The 21,916-nt window shown below is 42.0% G+C and overlaps 1 pseudogene; it reads right to left on the reverse strand.

Annotated features, from left to right (window-relative positions):
* Positions 1-1,382: 1,382 nt before the first annotated feature.
* LOC121151351 lies at positions 1,383-1,771 on the reverse strand (annotated as a pseudogene).
* Between the last annotated feature and the right edge of the window lie 20,145 nt (positions 1,772-21,916).

Here is a 21,916-nt window from a genome sequence, read left to right on the forward strand (position 1 = left end):
TGGGCCACAATGCTTGTCCCATAAAGTTAATTTTAATAATGGATTTTAAAGAACCAGCTGTTTCTAAAATATTAATATCTCTGCCTTATACTCAACCTTAAAATGCATAAAAATGTTTTTGTACTAAGTTTGAAATTAGGTATTCATTTCATTTTTGGTGCACATTTTAACTCAGAGCAACCCAGGTCAAGTGCCAGGAGCCAGGTATGTCCAGGTGTGCCCAGGCATACCCAGGTGTGGCCCCACTGGAAAGTATAACTCAACTACCAGAAAGCCAGATTGAGACTTTCCTTCACCCACCTCTGCCTACCCTTCAACTCACTTCCTGTTTGAGCAGCCACCCCCGCCTCAATGTGTGAGGAACATTGGTCCTGAAGCCCCCCACCATTTTGGACTTGGTACTATTTAAACTATCTCTGCTTCCCCTAGGTCAGCTTCCTTAAGATTCATGCACCTTTCAGTTTCAAATTTTGTTGTCTGCCAATCCACTAAAACTTCATAACCCTATTCCCACCAGTCTTCTGTAACCTCATGTCGCTGTACCTGACAGCCTTCTCCACCAACTCCTCCTGGCTCTCCCTCTAATCCCTGCCCACTACTAATCCCCTGCGGCTCTGACAATCCTATCCACCAATCGCTGACAGCCCTGTGGCGCCTGTCCCTGACCACAAAAAAAGCGCACTTTGGTGTGTCTCTCTTCCCTTGGCTTGCTGCCCCTTTCGCTGCCCAGCCCTTCCCCTGACCTTGTTCCTCTTGCTCTCCTTTACCTTGTAGCCTCCTTGTGCCACCACGACAGGACATGGCCCCTTCCCTCTACTCGCCTCTGCTTCTGCTCCCATCCCTGCTGAAACAATAGACTTCCTTGGTGCCTCGCTGCGTCTGGTATTTTGACTTAGTGTGGCAAACTCATCCCAAAAAGAGAACTTAGCTGCATGAAAGAATTAACTCAATGGCTGTCTTGCACTCTTGGCTTCTTGGAATCCATGCCCACCCCTCATATGGGTTTGCTCTAACTTTATATACCTCATTAGTATGCAGCACTGTAACCTCGACATCCACAGAATGTATACACACAATGGGCAATTGACATTTTCAGGCACTTTCTACTTGCTCTTGCCCATTAGTAGCTAACGCTCTTCTCTCTTTCCAACCTTTCTTTGGAGATCTTTCCACTGTGACTTGCCTGTGTTCAATCCTCTCTGGTAATCCACTTAATTTATTGAATGCTTATATGGGTAATGGAATTAGAAATATGATGAGCAAGCAAGAAAGATGAAATCCTTGCCTTGGGGAACCATAACCTTGACTTGAATGGGCAGATGAATAAGCAAAATCTTTTCTTTTTCGCTTTAAGCTTTTATTTATATATGTATGTTATACCCTTAGGTAAAGAATCCTAAGATTTTTCCTCCTGTGTGTTTTTGGCTTGCTTTTTTCATGGTCCATGATGCCAGCTGAAACTGTCAGTGGATTGAGACCAAACTGGCAAGAAGGGAGCAGATTATTCTGCCATTTTTCTATATCTTTCAGCTGCACATCAAATCTGGGGCTGATCATTCCACAATTATTTAACCTGCCCATGGCTTTCACAATTTTCCCAGCTCTGTGATCATCAATGATTTCAAACTCACCAACATAGCCATGCTTCATCACCACGGTGAGGGGGTGGACAATGACCTTGGAGCACGGCCTGATCAGCACCTGGCACTCGTTTCTCAGTGTTGTTGATGCTCTTCTGGGCATCAGGCAGAACGTTCGTGTGCCCCATCGTAGCGGCACAGAAAACAGATGCATTTATTTTTATTAAAGAGACAAAGTAATGCGAGAGAATAATATGAGAGAATAATATGAGAGAGAGACACAGAGACATCTTACATCTGCTGACTTACTCTCCACATGGTCACAATGGTTGGATTTGCTAGTGCAAATCCAGGACCAGGAGTTTCATCTGGTTTCCCACATGGGTGCAGGAACTCAAGGAATTTAGCTAGCCTCTGCCACCTTGCCAGGTCATACACACAGAGCTGGTGTGAAAGTGGAGCAGCTGCGATTTGAACTGGTTCTCCCTTTGGGATGCCAGCACCATGGGCAAAGGCTTAGCCTACTGTGCCACCATGCCAGCCCTGAAAAGCAGAATCTTATATAGCACAGTGTAATGGGGAAAAGAAATACTAGGCTCACTGGAAGGGCATAGGAAGATACAACAATGCGACATGGGAGTGGTGTGTGTGCATGTGTATATGTGTGTGTCTAAGTGAGCAGTTAGGGAGGCAAACATGTAAAGTGAACCCTGAGGGCTGAGTTGAAGTTAGGGTGTGGGGGTGGGGAAAGGAAGCAAGCATCCTGGGGGAGAGGAGAAGAAGCCCACCACCTACCTGTGGCAAACCTGGAGCAGGGGGGTCCTGTGGGTCACTGCATCCAGCTGGAGCCCAGAAAGGAGTAAAGTTCTGCCTTGGGGTAGGGGTGGGGTGGCAGAGCAGGGCTCAGCATGGCCAACAGTGTGGTGTTTATTGAAATCCTACACTCAAGACCCTGGAAACAATGTCTTCCCTGGTTCTATTTTCTCACCTGCATGTCTTGGCTCCATTTCCAGCTGTTTACAAGGGATCCTCACAAGGCACTTCAAATCAACACATTCCAAATCACTCAGCACCTTTGCTACTCTGCTAAATATCCCACACTGGTTCCCTGTCCTCATTTCTCTGTCTCTAATCATGAGCGCAGCATCATTGCAGTCTCCTGCTGCTGCTAAGACATCTTGCACCCCTCCCTTATCTTCACCCACTACCCAGCTGTCACTAACTCTTGCCATTTTTTTAAATTTCACTGAACATCTGAATGATTTGGGTTCCGGCACTTTCTTGCTTCCAATGAAGATAATTCATCACTCTTTTTTTTTTTTTTCTACACTGGCTTTAAGTTTTCACCACAGCTATCCAAATTCCAAGCGGGATAATTTTTCTCCTTTGAGATATCATTTTGGATCAAACCAGCTGTTTTAAAAATCTCATCAGATTATAAAGTAGGAAAACAACTTGAGCAGTCCAGAAGAGCCCCAAGTCAGATTTATTGGAAAGGAAAAAAGCCCACAGTTTTAACGTGTTCTTTATTTTTAGGCTCTAATCTCCCATGATATACGATAAAATTTATCAAGCTTCCTTCTGAAGTCGGAGCTCATTAGCCAGGGCTTTTATTTGTCTAATTATGTCCCTCCCTGCTTCCTGGAGACATCACCTGCACGTTCACTCACCCTCAAAAAATGTTCAACACTGTTTAGACTTGTTCTTCATTATGCAAGTACCTTACTTCATATTGGCTCGGTAACTCATTATAACCACACCCTAAAAACAGGACACGGAAAATTAAAAACACAAGAACCAGATTGCTCTTTGTGTCTCAGACATACATGAGAAGAAAAATGATAATTTTCCCCAGTTGGAGTTTGTCGTATTTTAAACAAAATGTCCGCTGGTTGGAAATTCCATTTCAATCAGTAAGTATTTATGGAGAGTTGTTGTCTGTGGCTGTGTTCAGATGCAAGTAGTTGTTAGACGTATGGGGACCAGGACGCATCGTGTGACAGTAGGATGGAGCATTTACAATCAGTGCTACCCTGGAAAATGTCTGTTATGTGATTACCATAGTTACAGGAAATGTAGCAAAAAGTCTTATCCTGCAACTTGTGACTCTGCTGGAAACACAAACCTAATGTGCAGTCAGTGACTTGAGCATTCACTAAGCACCCGCAGAGGGGGCACTTGGTTAGGTGCAAATGAAAAAATATACTCACCTTACATGCTTTCTAGAACAAGGTGTGATGGCTAATTCGATATGTCAACTTGGCTAGGCCAGGGTCTCCAGTTCCTCAAACAAGTATCAGTGTGGATGCTGCTGTGTTTTAATCAGTAGACTGAGTAAAGCAGGTTATCCCCTATGATGTGAATGGGCTCATCTAAGCTGCTGAAGGCCTTAAGATGGGTGTTTTCCCTAAGAAAAGAAAATTCATCAACACCAACCAGCATCTTCAGCCTGTGACCTGACCTTGTAACTCTCTCTTGACACTGTTACCCCCACATACCTGACTCACACACACAGCTTGCATGAGAACTGTCAGTGACTCCCCATTCCTGAGAGAATTCTATGCACTTTCTAAATGTGGAATATCTTCTTTTTTGAATCCACAAACGGCAACATCCCACTTGACAATATGTCTTGTAGCAATGTTTTTAAACATATGGCATTCACTTTCATGGCCTACCTTGCTGCTGGAAAGAAAATTTAGATGCCAAAGTAGTGTGCTGGGCTGGAAAAAAAAAAGATCTTGTCTCAGTTTCAAATGAAATGGCATATGAGGGGATGCACAAAGTCTGAAGAAATCTAAGAAAGGCTCAGGAGAGGGAGACCACGGGGAGGAAACCCTAGAGAGAGGAACTTGGGTCTTCTGAATAAGACCGAAGGAATAAGAAATGGCGTGAATGACATGCTTTGGGCATGTAAAGGGAGTGAAGCAAGCAAGCAGGAGAGCAGAACCAAACTGGTGACGCAACTGGGGGTTGATGGTTGAAACTCCGTGGGGGTTTTAAAGGAAGCAATGAGTGGAATTGAAGTAGCCAAGAAATGTGTGAATTTAGCCCTAGAACTGTGTGGTCTGGGAGCTTTCGGGTCTTCATGAGCTGCTCCTGTGGAAAATGGTACACATTGATCTGTTCCACAAGCAATGTGAGTGCTCTGTAGCAAGAAAGTCTTGCATTCAGTAAGATGGGTCATTTCCACATCTGATTGAGTGACGTGGCAGGCCCGCTTCTTTAAACTGGCAATAGAAAACGCTTGGAAGAGGGGAAATCTTATGAATAATTAGGCATAATTAGGTTGTCAGCTCATATATCACCGTGTCTTGCCTCTCAGGGATCTTTTGCAGACTAATCAGTTACTGTTTGTAAAATAAGTTCCAAGTGACATGTATCTTTGGCATAGAATGAGATTTTCAGTGTGATGAATGGAATTAAGTCATGTTGGTTTCATATGAACTTTCACTGCGGGGGGGCATGTCTGTGCCACGATGTGCTGGGGAGGGGAGCGGGCCTGGAGGGTTGGGTTCTTGACCTGGTGGCTCATCAAGATGGCAGGCAGTTTGCGTTGTGTGATACCCATTCTCAGCAGGATGAATCATTCAAAGTGTCAGATTAGAACTGCGGCTTCTGCTGATGCGGAAAGGCTGTGTTGGTGCACGCCATCCATGCCATCCAGCTTGGCACTTCCTTAGGGGTCATTAGAAGTCAACATTTCAGTGTCAAGATGAGCAGGAGAAAAAAACATTATAAATGTCTTTTGGGTCCTAAGTCACCCGGGCCTACCACCCAATTTTCTTCTGTCAAGAACTTCATTTTTTTTTAAACCTAGAAATGGCTTCAAGTATCCCAATTCATATCTGTTAGCAAATGTTTCTGCAACCATACAGTTTAGGTGGCTGACTCATTGGTTTGAGAATATAATTCACAGTTTTTGATTTGGTGACTTTTTTGCAAGAGGAATCAGATACCATTTTGAGAGAAGGTTTTCAGAAGTGGTAAATTTAGGATCCCTTCAAGTTCAAAAATGAGGGCTCCAAAGACTCTTTGCTAATCAGCCTGTACTGTATTAGAAATTAAGGAAAAATGTATTTCTTCATTATAATAATAAGTACATTCCATAATACCATAAGTAAGATACTTTTAATAAAATATTAGTGAGAAGAGTGGCGTTGTTTTACATTTTTATGAGTTTCTTTAATGTCTGGCTTAATAGAAAACAGCTGCCGTTTTCTGTCGGTTTCTGCATCCAATCTGATGTGATCCATTGTTTTGGTTGAAGTAGATGAAGAGAATTTGGCCTCACACAAAGCTATAACTGGAAAAGAGAGGAGTATTTTAATGGCCTTTTTAGATAATTGTGGATATTCCTTTTTGATCTGACACCAAAACTCAACATGTGGTAGTTTCTTAAAGGTTGGTACAGTCTGAAACCATGTCAATGGATTAAAAATTCATTGGTATATCTCATGTTGGTATACATTGACCATTTGAAAAAAATATTGAATTACCGATTTATGCAGATCTTCCAACTGTTGACACATTCAATAATGCAATATCAAATAATCACTTTCCTTAATATCACCACTGACTTCATCATAAATTCTTTTAAGTATTGGTATGCTGTCAAGTTTACTAAACTTCTCATTTTTGCTTGAAAGCTGGAATTTTCTTATTGGCAATAAATACTTTCAGTTATTTCCCTTGAAGTGCTAATCTCACTTTGTTCATTTTAGGGAAAATGCCTGCCAAATACCCACATCTGAATAATCATAGTTTGTTTTCCAATAAAAATGGAATCCCATTAAAAAAGCAACTAGCTCAGCTCACAACTCAAATAATCACAGGCATGCTTTTCCTGGAGTTGACCGTTGTACTCGGTATGCATCCGGGTCTTTCTGAGAACTTCTCATTTCCTCACAGAGAATATTAAAACGATATGTGCTCAAAGGTCAACATTTAATAAAAATGAATACTTCTTACTGCTTTATCAGTCATTGTTAAGTGTACTGGTGCTTTAAGAAAAAAATCTGTGCATCTGTGACCATGACAGACAAGCTAACTGCTGGTACAATGCGGAGCCATTGCCTTGGTTGGTGCTGAGTTTCCAATACACTACCCATTTTTGTCTTGGCTCCACCAATGCAAATGTTAGCACAGTAGCATTTGTCTTATTACAAAAATAGAGTTCAACTTAATAGACTCTTGTCTTACTATGAAAACGTTATTGAACTTTAAAACTTCTTTGAAAGGGTCCCAGGGTGTTCAGGAGTTCACAGACAACACTTGAAGAATTACTGGTGTAATACATGCCCCAAGACCAGAGGAAATGATGTAAGACAAAATACTTGGGTATAATTTTTAGCATATTTTTTAAACAACGCAGTATATTATACTTCCCCAAATCAGTTTTTCAAACTGTTTTTGACCAGGACACACAAGAAAAAAACTTTGCATCTCTTAAAACACTGCACCTGTACTGTGTCATATACAAAGGGAAAGACTGATCCTCCATCAGCTGGTTCACTCCCCAAATAGCTGCAGTGGTCAGGGCTGGGCCAGGTCAAAGCCAGGACTCAGGAGCTTCACCACAGTCTCCTGCATGAGTGGCAGAAGATCAAACACTTGGACATTCTTCTGCTGCTTATTCCATGGCATTAGATGGATCAGAAATGGAGCAGTCAGGACAAGAAGGCACCCCCATGGGATGTTAATATTGCAGGAGATGGCTTAACTTGCTACACTGTAGTGCTGGCCATATATATATATGAATGTGTATTCATACTCAGCACTATAGTGGTTAAGCCTCCAGTTAGGGCACTCACATCCCATAGTGGATTCCTGGGTTTAAGTTCCAGCTCCTGACTTCAGCTTCCTGTTACTGCATGCATCAGAAGCAGAAATGGTGACTCTCATCCTGGGGGTTCTTGCCACTCAAGTGGGAAAACTGGAAACCAGTTTTTGCTCCCAGCTTCAGCAGAGTCTTGGCATTTTGGGGGCATTTGGGAAGTGAACCAGCAGGTGGGAACTCTTGTTTCTTTCTCTCCCTTGCCCACTGTGTGAGTGTGTGTGTGTGAGTGTGTGTGTCTGAGTGTGTGTGTGTGTGTGTGTGTGTGTGTGTGTGTGTGTGTGTGTGTGTGATTCTCTCTGTCTCTCGGCCACTTGAATTGAAACAAAATTTGGTCATGACCCACTAAATTGATTTCACAACTCACTAATGGGTTGGAAACCACAGTTGGAAAAAGAAACTGCTCCAAATAAAGATGCTTTCATTTTGCCGTGTATAAAATCCTCCTAAGGGCTGATCACATTCGGTTTGAAACTAAATGTACCCAGGAATGTTAATGGTTCCTTCTTCTGCCATCTCTTGATTCCATTGCAAGGGATTACAAAGTGCAGTCAACCGAGAAACCCTTTGTTTTAAAGCTGTAATGTGCCTATTATTACATGAAACACCCCCCTTTGTTTTCATATTTGCTGAGAGCTTCTAAATGTTTACCTGGGGTTTATAAAACCTTCTTCAGCATTCATGGATAGTACATTCTCAGGATCTAGATTTACATTCTACTTGTTACTGCTGCCACTTCCCACTCTGCCAATCCTTCAAGAATTGCTACTCTCACAGACACAACTAATTGTCAAATCTAAAAGGAAGTAGCTTTCCATTTTGGTTTCTTATTTTATAGTTAAGTGTTATTTCTTGTTGGTAATGAGAGGATAGTATGAAAATAGATGTATAAGAGATAAAAAAAACCTTCTTTTCTTTTTTGTTATTTTCTCAGGGTTTGTCCCCTCTATGCTTCCTTTTTGGCTTTGAAGGTGCTCTCTCATCTCTCCCCTCTTGTCTGTGGCTTTCTTTCTTTCTTTCTTTCTTTCTTTCTTTCTTTCTTTCTTTCTTTCTTTCTTTCTTTCTTTCTTTCTTTCTTTCTCTCTTTCTCTCTTTCTTTCTCTCTTTCTTTCTTCCTTCCTTTCTTTCCTTTTCAATAAAGAAAATCTGTTCTTCCTAGATTCTTAAACACTGATTTCTCTTCTATTTAAAATCAAGGTAACTCCTTGCGTTTGTAGCGTTTATTCCCCTGTAAGTAACATGGAGGAAGACTGCAGAGAGACGGCTGAAAACAAGGAAACAGAGATTGCCATTTTCTGCAATTGTTCAGATGAGAGAAGTCCTGAATTAGGAATAAAAAGACCTGTTAGATTGCCTGGGGATAGATGTGGGACTGAGGAGGAATAAAAACCAAATTGATAGCCTTGAGATTCTAGCTTGGTTGAACTTGGTAAGGTGGGAGGTGGAGCTGACATAGTGAGTTCATTTTCTTTCCCATATTTAAAAATAAGATTTTATGCATCTATTTGAAAGGCAGAGTTTGTAGAAGGAGAGAAAAGGAGAAACAGGGGGAGAACTTTCATCCACTGATTTACTCCCCAAAGGGCCATAACAGCCAGAGTGAGGTTGATGTAAAGTTAGGATTCAGGAGGTCCTTCCAGGTCTCCCACAGGGGTTCAGGGGCCTAAGTACTCAGGTCATCTTCTATTACTTTCCAAGGTGCATTAGCAGGGAGTTAGACCAGAAGTGGAGTAGCCAGGACTTGAACTGCTGTCCATACGGGATGCTGACATTACCAATGGTGGCTTAATTGATATGCCGCAGAGCCAGCTGGCCAGGATGAGTTCATGTTCTAAGCATACTGAATGTGTTAGGCTAATACTGGAATGTAAAACTCAAGAGAGTGCAGGACTGGAAAGAAACCAAGGCACTGACACAGAGAACATGAAAGTAAGACGTAAACTACTGATGAACTAGGGGCAACTTTGAAGCTGAAAGTCCTCGATGGAGACAGAGAAGATATGCAAGGACTAGGAAAACCATTTAGAAAAATGTAGCTCAAAGAGGCTAAGAGGCTTGTTAGCACAGATAGGCTCTCTCCTCTGAGAGAAGAGTAGGAGAGCAAAGGCATGGCAGAATGGTTAGCTTGCCTGCAGGCAGGAGACCCATGTCCATATCTGAGTGCCTGATTGTGGCGCCTGCTAGTGCAGGCTCTGGGAGGCAGTGGCAAAGATGGTTCATATAACTGGCTTCCTTCCACTCATGCATGAGACAACAGTAACGTTCCCTGCTCCTTGTTTCAGCCTGGTCTGGTTGGGGGCTATTATGGGCATCTGAGGAATGGATCATGGATAGGAGATGGCTTTGCCTGTATGTCTCTCTACCTCTTAAAGGAATGCTAACTTAAAAGAGCAACAGAGCAATGCCTCAGGGAGATGTGATTTTGGGCAAGTCCTAAAACGTGTGTAGGGGCCAATGAAAGGCTACTCTTTGTTCAGTAAGTTGCCAGAAACATGAAAGTAGAGACTTTGAGGGAGTCTGAGGATGGTACTGTGTTGGTAGAGCCCGAGTGGGGTTTCAATGGATGAGTAGGAGTTAGGCAGCTAGGGAGGTAGAATGAGAACCCATAATCTAGAAATGATGGTTTCTCCCCAGAAGACAGTGTGGCAGACATGAGCACTCCCGGGAGGAGAACCTCAACGTTCCCCTTTCCTTGCTGTTTACTTGAGATGTTGGTATGTACAGTTTAATGTTGTAAGGATGGAAAAGAAAAACAAGGGAAACCATACACATTTATATGAAGTCTTCCTTTAGGATGAATGCGTTACACTATATTTTCCTTTCATGTCTGAAAGCTACTCCAAAAGTTTTTGGAAAAGATGCTGTTTTCATTATTCTTCAGGCTAGTCGCATTTCAGGTAGAAAAATCAAACAAACACTCAAAATCCTGCACCTGATACGTAAGAGGTGTGAATAAGGATTCATTGTTGGTGATAAATCCGCATTCTTAGATCATAACCAAGAATTATTTAATAGTAAGAGCTTCCCAGGCCATAAACCATCCCATTGTTTTAGCACCAAATCATTTGCTAGTTTATACATCTAGATCTAGAGTTCTTTTGGTAAAATGTCATATCAACCAGACATAAGAACAATTTCGCTGCTGTAGAGGGGTGGGATTCGGGTGTAGTTTGACCTCTGAGAGCGAGTTCTAGAGAACCAGAGCTTTATGTTTGACGTGCCGGGATAGGGTCAGCAGCTGTGCTGTGTACTGGTGCTCATTCACGGCCAAAAACCACTTCTTAAGCCACATCATTGGATCTAGAAATGGTCTCAATGTGGTTCGCCTTTGCTTTGAAAGAAACCAATGAGATCACCAGTGTGTGTGTTAGTGAGGACAAGCTGAGGAGCAGCAGCTTTGGAAAACAAACAAAAAAAGCCCAAGGAGTGCCAAAGATGCCATCCTTGGGAGGTGACGCTCTGGGTTTTAAGAGGATTTGGACACAGACAGGAACCATTATTGTTACTAAGTACTCATTTATAAGTTAGCTTGTGTTCGCCAAATGCAAAATTCAAAAATCATTTCTTAATTACACAGGCCTTAAAATCTTGCATCATTTAACCACACACTTAGAACTGCTTTGCTCACTTTAGAAAAACGGTGAAGACTGTCAGATCTCTGCTTTTTCTTTGCTCTGATGTCAAACTGTTTTAGAGTCAGGATTGACTTGTCTATTGTCTTCTAATTAGATACATTTTAAAATGTTGTTTTCCCACTTGTCAGAAATTGAAATCCAGGGAGATGAGGCAATTTTTGCATATACATCAATGTCCTGTTAAAAATTTTAGAGATAAATTCAGATTTTTTTTTTCCAGCTGGGTCTGTATTTGTACAGTGTGCCAGGCAGGCAGCTTGCTGTTAAGAGGAAAGAAGGAAAATAATAAAATTTAGAAAGTACGAGCTTTGAGTTGAGTAACAAAGGAGTATCAAATGGAAACTCATTTGCTAGCCAAGAAGGGTGGTAACGTACTCTCCATCCATCACCACCAGCTGGCAGACGGGCTCATAGGCAATGCCCGTCTCCTGAGATGCCAGGTCCTCTGCTGGTGCAGCATGTTAGTCCCTGCCATCCGGGGAGGGGGCGAGAACAGGGAGGGAGCCTGAGCATACAGTTCCACGTAGCAGCTCATTGTCCTGCTAAGGAAACTGTGGGGGTGAGCCAACAAAATGGAATGCAAATTTGGAACCAGACCTCACCTGATACATTTTAATTGATTACCATGTGATCATCCATCTGTTTATAATTTGAGTGTCTTTTCTGTGTATGAGAAATGCTTTTGTGCTGGGTGGGACTCAGGCTTCTCTCAATTTCTATATGGAAAAAAAATATTTTCTATCTTTTCATTGCTGTACTGAGAAGCTTTCAACAAGCTTTTGGAAAAACTCTGGATCTAGATTTATAAACTATTAAATGATGCAGCGCTAAAACAATGGGATGGTTTATGGCCTGTAAAGCTCTTACTATTAAATAATTCTTGGTTGTGATTATTTTTATAATAGTAGTAGTAAATTATTTTTAGAGATGGGAAGGCTAATAAGCTTTTAGAAATAAGTTGGCATTATTTAAATTCAATTTACACCGTGACTAAATTCAAAACATTATTTGCTATAGCTGCAGTACTATGGTTTATTTTAATGTCTCCAGTTAGAAGATTTATAGAAACTAATGATAGTTAGAATAACAGATTAAAATTATAGAAGTTTCTAGAAACGGAGAGATTTATTTTTCTCATTGGTCCAACTTTGATTCGCTTCTCTAAACTTTTCCTGTAAATCTTTCTTATCAAAACTATATCAGAGACTTTGGAACTGCATTTCTTGAGGAGAACAAAGAGAAGATTCATACATTTTGTTGCATCCAAAGCATGTACAGAACCCCAGCCCAAGCCCAAATTCGTGGAATCTAAACAAGAGGGGGCATCAAGTTTTGGCCACACATTGCTCAGGAAATTATTCTGATAAATGTCAAAGTTGGCAAACAAGCAAACCTGACTAGCGCCAAGGTTCAGTCCTCTGGATTGCTTTGTGTGTGTGTGTATGTGTGAATAACATTTCATTGGGATATAAAGGTACCTGAAAAAGCTTGTGGAAAATGAAATCACCAGATAAGTTTATTTTGGTGCCAACAAAATTGAAATCCATGTATCAGAGGAATCTTCAGTTCATGGAAAATGTGAATTTTGAAACAACTGTGCATTGCTTTCAAAATCTTTTGCACCAAAATTAACTTATCTTCTTTTTCCCATGAACTTTTTGAAATGCCTTCATCTAGCTATATGCATAATTTCTGTATCACCTGCAGTGGCTTTCACTCTACAAGGACCAAGTTGAGTCATTGTGACAAAGACGATGTGGCCTCAAGCCTGGCAATATTTACTTTCTGTTCATCTACAGAAAAAAAGTCTGTCAAACTCTTGAACTGGATTCACTAGCTACAGAATACTACATTTTACAAATCTGGTTTATTTCAACTAATTCATTCACGCATTTATTCATTCATCTGGACAAAATGGAGAACGAAGAACCACATAAATGCTCAAAGGATTTAAAAGGGTTTTGGATATTATCTTTAATTTTCTTCAGCCCTTTCAATCATTTCAAACAAAGAAAAGAAAAAACTAAGCTGGATAATCTCCTTTTAAAAATTGGCTGTGTTTGGTGGAGGCTTTGGAGATTTAAACATGTCCCCACTTAGTGCAGCAAAACGGCTCACCGCTAAGTTAAGCTCTGTAGTGTATGTAGTATAAATTTAGTAGCTCAGTGATCGATGTGAAGTTCAAATATAAGAAAAAGTTGATATGTATGGGAACATTTTCACTTTAAAAAGTGCATACTATTAAAAAAGATCACAGGGGTTGAGAAGGGTTTGAATTCAACAGGCAGTGCAACCGAGATGGTGGATAATGACTTTTGAGTAGGCCTAGCCAAAGATGGCACATCATAAAACAAGGCTGTTTGCTGGTGATACAGCACAAGAATGCTCTGTACACAGGATGAAGCATCTTGAAATGTGAATAAATTGGAAAAAGTTCCAGAAACAATAGATAGGCTCCAATGAATGGGAGGATTGAGTTGCGGTGAGGTCTTTGATTTACCTGGTCTGATTACTTCAAGGCATGTGCAGCCCTTCTCTGGACCTGGGATCTATTTTCTTCCCAGCGCCTATAGATGTTGAATTGACATCACAGGGAATTGTCAGCAGAGAAGAGAGACTGATTGCCAGGCTACAGAAGGGAGTTGCAGAAAAGAGTTAGGTTCCTTACACCTTGTTCATCATGTCATTCACTTCCTTCTTCAAAGATCTTCAATGACTTTTTATTACTGCAAGGATTAAAGTCGAATGTGGGCTAGAATTTCTGATGCTCCCTAATCTGTCCTATATGATATTATGACAAGGCATATTCCTTTGTCTCACTTGATCTTTGTAGCACCCCTCATGCAAATACTGTGCTGTATTCCCATTGTACAGACAGACACGTGCTCGGGTGTGGTGGGCTAGGCAGGATGGCTGGAGATCACAGCACAGTAGGTGACTTAGGGCTGAAAGTCTTGCGTACTGGATCATGCAGCATGTTCATGAATTGTTTTCACTTGGTTAGATTCATTCCCAGTGCATGCCCCCCTTTCTCCAAATGGAGTGTCAACATTCAAGTTCTAGTCTGATCCCTGTCTCTGTTAGCAAATCTTTCCTAAGTGCCTGCCTTAAGTGTTCTCCCCCTTCTCTCTAACTCATGATCTTTTTTTCCTGACATCACTCTCCCCTCCTGAGAATCCCATCAGCCATCGCTTACCTTGTTGGATATTTGCTTTACGTTGTAAGTCTTCAATTGCCTATAACTTTGCACATGTGTTGGACCATGCCTCCCGTGAAACTGCATGCTCTTTGAGGGAGTGTCTGTGTACCACTTACATCTTCCCTCCTCTGTGTTGCCTCTTATGGTACAGAAAGAAGGTAAGGACTCACGGGATCTCCATGGGACAAATATGGTTTTAGTGTGCTATCTCTGAATAATGGAAAACAAATTGAAGCTGAAAATGGAAGACTAGATTGATGATCACAAATGAGTTTTTAATGGCAAATTCTTTTCTGTTGAATAAAAGCATTCCAAGAGCAACAACCCAGGTTCCATGTTTAGCTGAAGTCCAGAATCAAAGGAAAAAAAAATCAGTCTTAAACTAGGCATAACATAGAGCAGCCCATGAGAACTTAAGACTTGGAATGGAGCCTGATCAGACTATCCTTTTGTATCTTTCACTTCCCAGAACAGCCACTCACTGGCAGTTGGCATAATGGGGGAATGAAAAGGACAGTGTTTCCCTCCCAAGCATTGGCCTGGCCAATTGCCTGTCTTCCTGAGCCAATGCTGCTCTATGCTTTCCTGGCCTGCACCCAGAGGTGCGGCTGTGTCAAGGCTCTGCCTTAGAACTCCTACCAGATCTTCTCACCTCTCTGCTTGCAGTTTTGGGACCCAAGTAGTTACCTTTGGAAGGACTGCTAAAGGGGAAACATTCTGGAGGCATCACTTGCTACACTGGGTGCTTCCTACAGTGCAGACTCAACTTCATCTTCACAATGTTTCCTCTCACCTTCTGTTACAGCCAAGGCTTCCCGCTCCATCTCCATCTTGTCCATTCCCTGCCTATTACCTTCATTCTTCAGGACCAGTGCATTAAATGACTCAGGGCTGGTGCCTGTCCCATGCTGGCCACACCTGTAATCAGAGTTCTCCAGCTTTGTAGCCCCAGCCAGTTTAAGCAAGGCCCTGTGGTCTATTCCACACTTCTGTGTGTCTGGGTGAGTATACTTAGCCAGCTCCAGTTAAGTGCTAGGTTATATCTATTTACATTGATGACTTCCTCTTAATCTTCTGCGTCCTTCCGTCACAGAAAGTGATTATATTAATCTGCGTGCTACCTGGGAAGTTGAAAACTGACATGTTTTTTTATTACTTCTGCAAGAGCCTCTCAATTATGTTCTACACACATATTTCTTCACTTAAGAGTAAAACAGGGCTATGTAAAGTGAGCAGTATGTTTACAGTAGATCCCTATGGCTTGCTATCAAATTAGTGGCAAATCAGTATTATAGTAAACAGAGGTCAAAGATCAAACCCACAGTTTCACATAAAATTCAAAACACGAGACTCAGAATACAAAATAGAAGGCTCGTGTCATGAGACCATCAACTACTCTTAAAAAATAATCAAAACCAGGAAAAGATGAGAGGAAACAAAAATTTAAACAGAATTTTAGCCCAGAATTTGATGCAAAAGCCAGACCCTACAGAGATCTTTTTAAAACCATGACAACTGCCTACATGTCACTCATCTTAAATGGAAACACACATCAAAAGGTGGCAAGAACCAAGATTTAGCAACTCCCGGATTCTATTCATGGACTTGACACTGACTTTGGATAAGTCAAAATCTGTCTTCATTTTTCACTCTGAAAAGCAGCGTGGAAACTATTGTTTTACTTCTCCTGATGGACAGCTCTGGAGAGAATCATGCTAATCAGGAGACAGTGGTAATTCTCTCCTAGATTTGATTAGATGTATTTTTGAAAAGTCAAATGATTTAGTAGCATGAAGCTGCACACACCACACCCCATTTTTACTGTAGGCAGCTTTCTGCTCTTGGCTCTTAGGCAGGAAACTAGAAAAATCACATTTATTCCATGTTCAACTGGTCTTCAAAAACAAAACAGAACTAAACCGTAAAATTGATTATCATTGAGACCAGATTATTAAAACTGAAGTGCTAAATTAGTTAACAATTCACACCTATCATCGCTAATTTAGCATTAATAATCTTGAGTTAAAACATAACATTTTACTAAACAGTACGGGGAATGGATAAGCTCAGATGATAAATATGCTAGAGGAAGAATCAATGCCTTTTAAAACAGAGCTGAGAAATGCTCTAGAAAGAGTTCTAAATATTTAAAAACAGTTCAGTCAATAATGTTAATTACAGTGTTGCCAATTAATCCATGCATACTTGTCTAATCGATACCACCAGATGTCAGTATATCCTGCACGATTACTACCGAGTTCCCAGAATCATGCAAGGTTCTCATTCCAGTTAATGGAAATGATACAGTGGCCAAATGATTTAGGTTCTCAGGAGGACCATAAATCTTATTCCTCAACACGGGTTATGTTATGGTAGAGGCCTTTCTGTTAAGATGCAAATTCCCAGTGTCCCAATAAATCTCATCGTTGAGGTTTCTAAATGTAAGAATGACTGCTTGCTGAAAACGATGCCTGGTCATGGAGTTCAAATAGCACAGCGAACAACATGAGCTTGAGCAGAGCTGCAGCAGGTCCACTCTAGATCTCTGCTTCTGTCTTGGGTCAGTCCTTGACCTGACTTGGAAGGCAGCATCATGTTGGCATTTGGTATTAAAGCCAAAGGAATCTTGGCTTGACCAGTGGAACTTTAGAAAACAGACTGATTTTTTTTTTTTTAATTGGAAAGAGCGGGGAGAAGAAGGAGAGAAAGAGAGAGCAAATACCATCTGCTGGTTTATTCCCCAAATGCCCACAGCGGCTGCAACTGCCCCATGAGCCAAAACTGGGAGCCACAATTCAACCTAGGTTTTCCATGTGGCTGCCAGAGATTTAGTTTCTGGAGCTTCCCATCACTGCCTCAACAGTTCACAGCAGTGAGAAAATAGAGTCAGGTGTCAAATCCTAGGCAACTGTATTACGCAGGCATTCTAATTTTATTATGATGGGAAAATTGCTACTTTACAGCGGATATGGGTTAGGATGTGTTGTCTTATTGAAACAATAGACATTAAGAAAGAAAAAGGTTTAAATGTGCTCTGTGCTTGGTGTGTGCTTCTTTTTAAACACAGGAGGGTTTTAAACATGCACATAGGCAACAGGGTTCTCAAATATTTACCACTTTTCATTTCAGTTAACAAAAGAGCTAAAAATTAATGACATTAGTAAACTTTACACAGTTTTGACAATTGAGATTATTAGTAAGCAACAATTGGTCTTTTTTTTTTTTTTAAGATTTATTAGAAAGCCAGATACTCAGAGGAGAAGAAACAGAGAAAGATCCGTCTGCTGGTTCACTCCCCAAGTGGCTGCAATGACCAGAGCTGATCTGATTTGAAGACACGAGCCTGGTGCCTTGTCCAGGTCTCCCACACTGGTGCAGGGTCCCAAAACCTTGGCCCATTCTCTACTGCTTTATCAGGCTACAAGCCAGGGAGCTGGATGGGAAGCAGGGCTGCTGGGATTAGAACCAGTGCCCATACTGATATTCTGGCGTGTGCAAAGTGAGGACTTTCGCTGCTAGGCTACTGCACTAGCCCCTGATCTATTCTTTAAAAAGAGAAGTCTGGGGCCAGTGCTTTGGCTCAACTGGCTAATCCTCTACTTTCAAGCACTGGCATCCCATATGGGCACTGGTTTGTATCCCAGCTGCTCCATTTCCATCCATCTCTCTGCTTATGACTTGGAAAAGCAGTGGAGGATGGTCCAAGGCCTTGTGACCCTGCACTCATGTGACAGACCTGAAGAAGCTCCTGGGTTCAGATCAACTGAGCTCTGATCATTATGACCATTGGGAGAGTGAACCAGCAGATGGAAGATCTTTCTCTGTCTCTCTGTAAATCTGCTTTTACAGTAAAAATAAATAAATCTTGTAAAGATGAAAAGAGAAATCTGAGAGTGTGTGGATGAGAGTAAGATTTAAAATGTGCCAGTTGTGAAATACATGCGCATTTTGATAGCCAGAGATTTATTGAAGCTCAAAGATTCTGGTCCTTGGCTGGTGTTCGGGGAAGACGAGCTTTGCATAAATAAGGCCCAGTTTGGGATTTTTGATGCTGAGATTGTTCTGGACATGGTCCCTGGAACAGCATTGCAGGGCAGCTCTCGGCTTCCTGCTGCCTTACAAGCAGTGCGCGGTTTTCCCTGAGAAATAAGACGATTCTCTTTAATCTTAGAAATTGACATGGTTATCAGCTTTGCTCTTGAAGGGAAATCCCCAGAGATACTGTTCTCCTGGAGATGACAACTTGTAACAGTCTTAGTCCTTCATGACAAGAGGGAGAGAAATTCTGCAAGATTCCTTGGATTCTACTCACAAAGCCATTGAAAAGCCTGCAGCTGCGTTTGCGAAAAGGTAACCTGAAATTTTGTGACGTTTGACTGCCTTTAAAATGTTTGCGAAAGCCTCTGTACTCAGAGCTTCCCCTCTCTTAAAATACAAATGCATTGCACTATTTCTTTGGTGCCTTGTTCTGCAGGACCAATCTGAGCCTTTTTTTGTTGGACATTGTCAACCAGGGAATTGTAGATTGCTCATTCCAATGTTTTATGACACAGACCCTCAAAGTCATTTGCACTCATGGACCATACTAAAGCCTCAGAAGTCAGAAAACTGTTCCTAGTGGCAAAAAGAAGATGCTACAAACATAACTCCCTGACCAATCTTATCTTTTCCTATAAAAACACATTTCCAGAAAATAAAGAAATTGTACCCACTCCTCATGCCCCTGCATATTTGTGCTACTTAATTTCTTGTGGACTGATTAATTTTACTCTCTAAAACTGACTATTCAATAACTAATCTTCCCAATGGACTTTTAGGCAAGCAAATGGCAAGTGCAATTTGTCCTTTAAAGCTCAAAAAAGAATCCATCAGGAAGTGAAAGACACTTTACACTCTGCCATCTCATTTATTGTTCATAAAATCTTGTGAAGGAAGGGCTACTCCCTTTATTCAACTGATGAAGAAGCTGGCTCGGAGAGATTAAGGAACATGCTCAAGGTCACCATCTATTTAAGTAGCAAAGCCAGGATTTAAACCCAGATGTGCCTTTGTCTTCACAAACCATTCTCTGTCCACTCCATGATGTTTCCACTTAAGTTACTTATCCAAAATTACAAGATGAGGGATAATAGGATTGGACACAAACCTCAGTGCCAGGGCCTGGATTGTGTTTGCACAGAATCTCCACAAGTCCAACAATCCAACTCCTCTTCATTCACCAACAGCATCCTTGACTTCTTTTCTCCCTCCCTCCCTCCCCCTTTTTTTTGGTAGTACTGATTTATTCCTCACACTCAACATGTTAACTAAATCACAGGTTTCTTTTCTCCTGAGGTCTAGAAGTCACCCTGAGAAGGGGCATCCACAAATCCTTGAGAAATTAAAATATAAAGGAAAACCCAGCAAGGATGACCACTTAAGGTTTGACCACAGAGGTGCACCTTGCACCAGGGCATGCATGAATAGGTTAAAAGGGGGCATGAAGAGGGAGCAGTTCTGCAGAGCCTGTTCTCTACCTGCAGCTCATCTTCTCTATTTCTCGTCTCTCATACTCAGCCATCGTTTCTGAAACAGAGAGGTTCAAAAACAAGCAAACAAACCCAAAATGAAAGACTCATAGGTGCATGTGCTCATCTAATGTTAGCACCAAGTTTATGAGATTATGTGAGATTGGTGTTGTATTGACAACTTCCGGGTCCAAAACAAAAGAAAGCGACTCCTGTTTCGTTAGCATGGGTCTCAGTAGACTTACGTGGTACCAGGTTTTTCAACTGACCTCAATACAGTGGGAAGAACGGCGAAGCAACCTCTTTCCTCATCAGACAGCTGTTTGTTTTCAACTGGATCGTTTAGGTTGTTTCTACTCTTGTGTCTGCATGATGATCCCCAGTGTTTTGGAAAAGTAATAAGATCCTTCCTGGGGTTTGTTTGGAGCCAACTCTTCAAAGAGCACAGAGCATTGGGCAAGCCAGGCCCTGCAGTACACCGGCACTTGATGAATGAGCACAACCTCATGGCCACCATGTTGTTCTTAGGGGACGGAGAACATGAGTAACTGTGTGGAAAGGAAAAATACTTTCACAGGGTTGCACAAGTCTTACTTGTTGCTTTGTAACCCAGTGAAGAAGTTCGTAGAGCTTAAGGCACTGTGGTGACCGGGACATTCACTCTCCCGCTGGTCCTGTGGGGGATAGTTAATTCTTCACCCAGCCATTAACCTTAGCCGCCGGCCGTGTAAACATTCCAGCGGTCCTGACACAATGAAAGAGAAGCTCTCACTCTGTGTGCAGGCAGATTCTGTGCAGGACAGATGGGTTGACCCTAGCTCATCTGGCTTTACAAAGCTTTTGGATGGCAATGACCAGAAGTCTGAGTCTCTGTCCTTGGGTTACCCCAAAAGGCCTTGACTTCCACGGCCACATGGCTGTCTGCAGGGATGGCTGCAGAACTGCTTGCTTGCAGAGGGTATGCTGAGTGGAGCCAGAGATTATAACTCCTGCACGCCTTCTGCTTTGTTTGGGTTTTAGGGTAAACAAACTTCTGTATGCAGGTAAAGAAAAAAAAAAACCTAAATCCAGTGATGGTTCATTGATCCAAAAAAGGGCAAACTCTGAAACCTTCATGGAGCAAAAAGGATCTAGGTTGGAAAGAAATAACTGACTTTTGCAAATATTTGTACTGACAATACAATCTGTGCGTTATTTGTGTTTTCTTTTCAGATCCTCAAATATAGAATTTTGAAATGTATCAAATAATTCTCACCATATGCCTGTTTTCTTAATCATCATAATATTTCAAAGCAATTTGGCCAGCTTTCTAACATTTACCATTTTAATATAAAGAGGAGTCTCTCTCTCTCTTTCTCCCTCTCTCCACCCACTCTTCCTCTCTGTAAAGTGCCTGGTACATATGTATTCAGCATGACATTAGCATTGCTGACATTCCATCTTCCTAGTAAGTGCGTTCCCTGGGACACAGGAGGTAGAGTCTCAAATGTTCGGGTCCCTGCCAGTCATGTGGGAGACCTGGCTTAACTTTCAAGCTCCTAGTTTCAGCCGGGCGTAGTCTCAGCTGCTGTGAGCTTTTGGCGAGTAAACTTGAGGATGAGATTCTCTCTCTCTACTTTAAAAATAAAAACCTATGAGCAAAAACAAACGGTGTCTGCCCTGGACACTCAGCAACGTGTGTAATGGAGGGATGCTGTGATACAGGAGATTTGTAAGGGACATTCCCCCACAAAGTGAGCCCTGTGGTGAGAATTTGGCTGCTATCCACTTCTCCGAGGGAGCAAAAGAGAGAGGAAGGAAAGGCCATCGGGGCCATGCTGATAAACTACAGGCATTCTGGGGCTACACAGTGCAGAGTCCCTTTCCGAGCTGTCCTGTGTGTGGAGCTAGAACCCTGGGTGGGTGTCAGTGAATCACTGTCCCTCACTCGTTAAAGCTTGCTTCCGGGCATCAGGCACACAGCCCTTTTGCCTGCCCCACGGGGGGGATGACCTGCTCCTGCGGTCAAAGACGAGGTCCTCAACCCCAAAGAGTTGAGAATTGAAACCACAGACCTGCAGAACCATTTCCCATGGGCTCCCCAGCTGGGTATCAGGGCAGTCCTCGGGGGAGTGAGGGAGGCACCAGGAACACCTGTTGTATGAACACACACTATCCCA

The sequence above is a fragment of the Ochotona curzoniae genome, unplaced genomic scaffold, assembly GCF_017591425.1.
Source record: "Ochotona curzoniae isolate NIBS_2020 unplaced genomic scaffold, NIBS_Ocur_1.0 contig_2318, whole genome shotgun sequence".
Taxonomy (NCBI): domain Eukaryota; kingdom Metazoa; phylum Chordata; class Mammalia; order Lagomorpha; family Ochotonidae; genus Ochotona; species Ochotona curzoniae.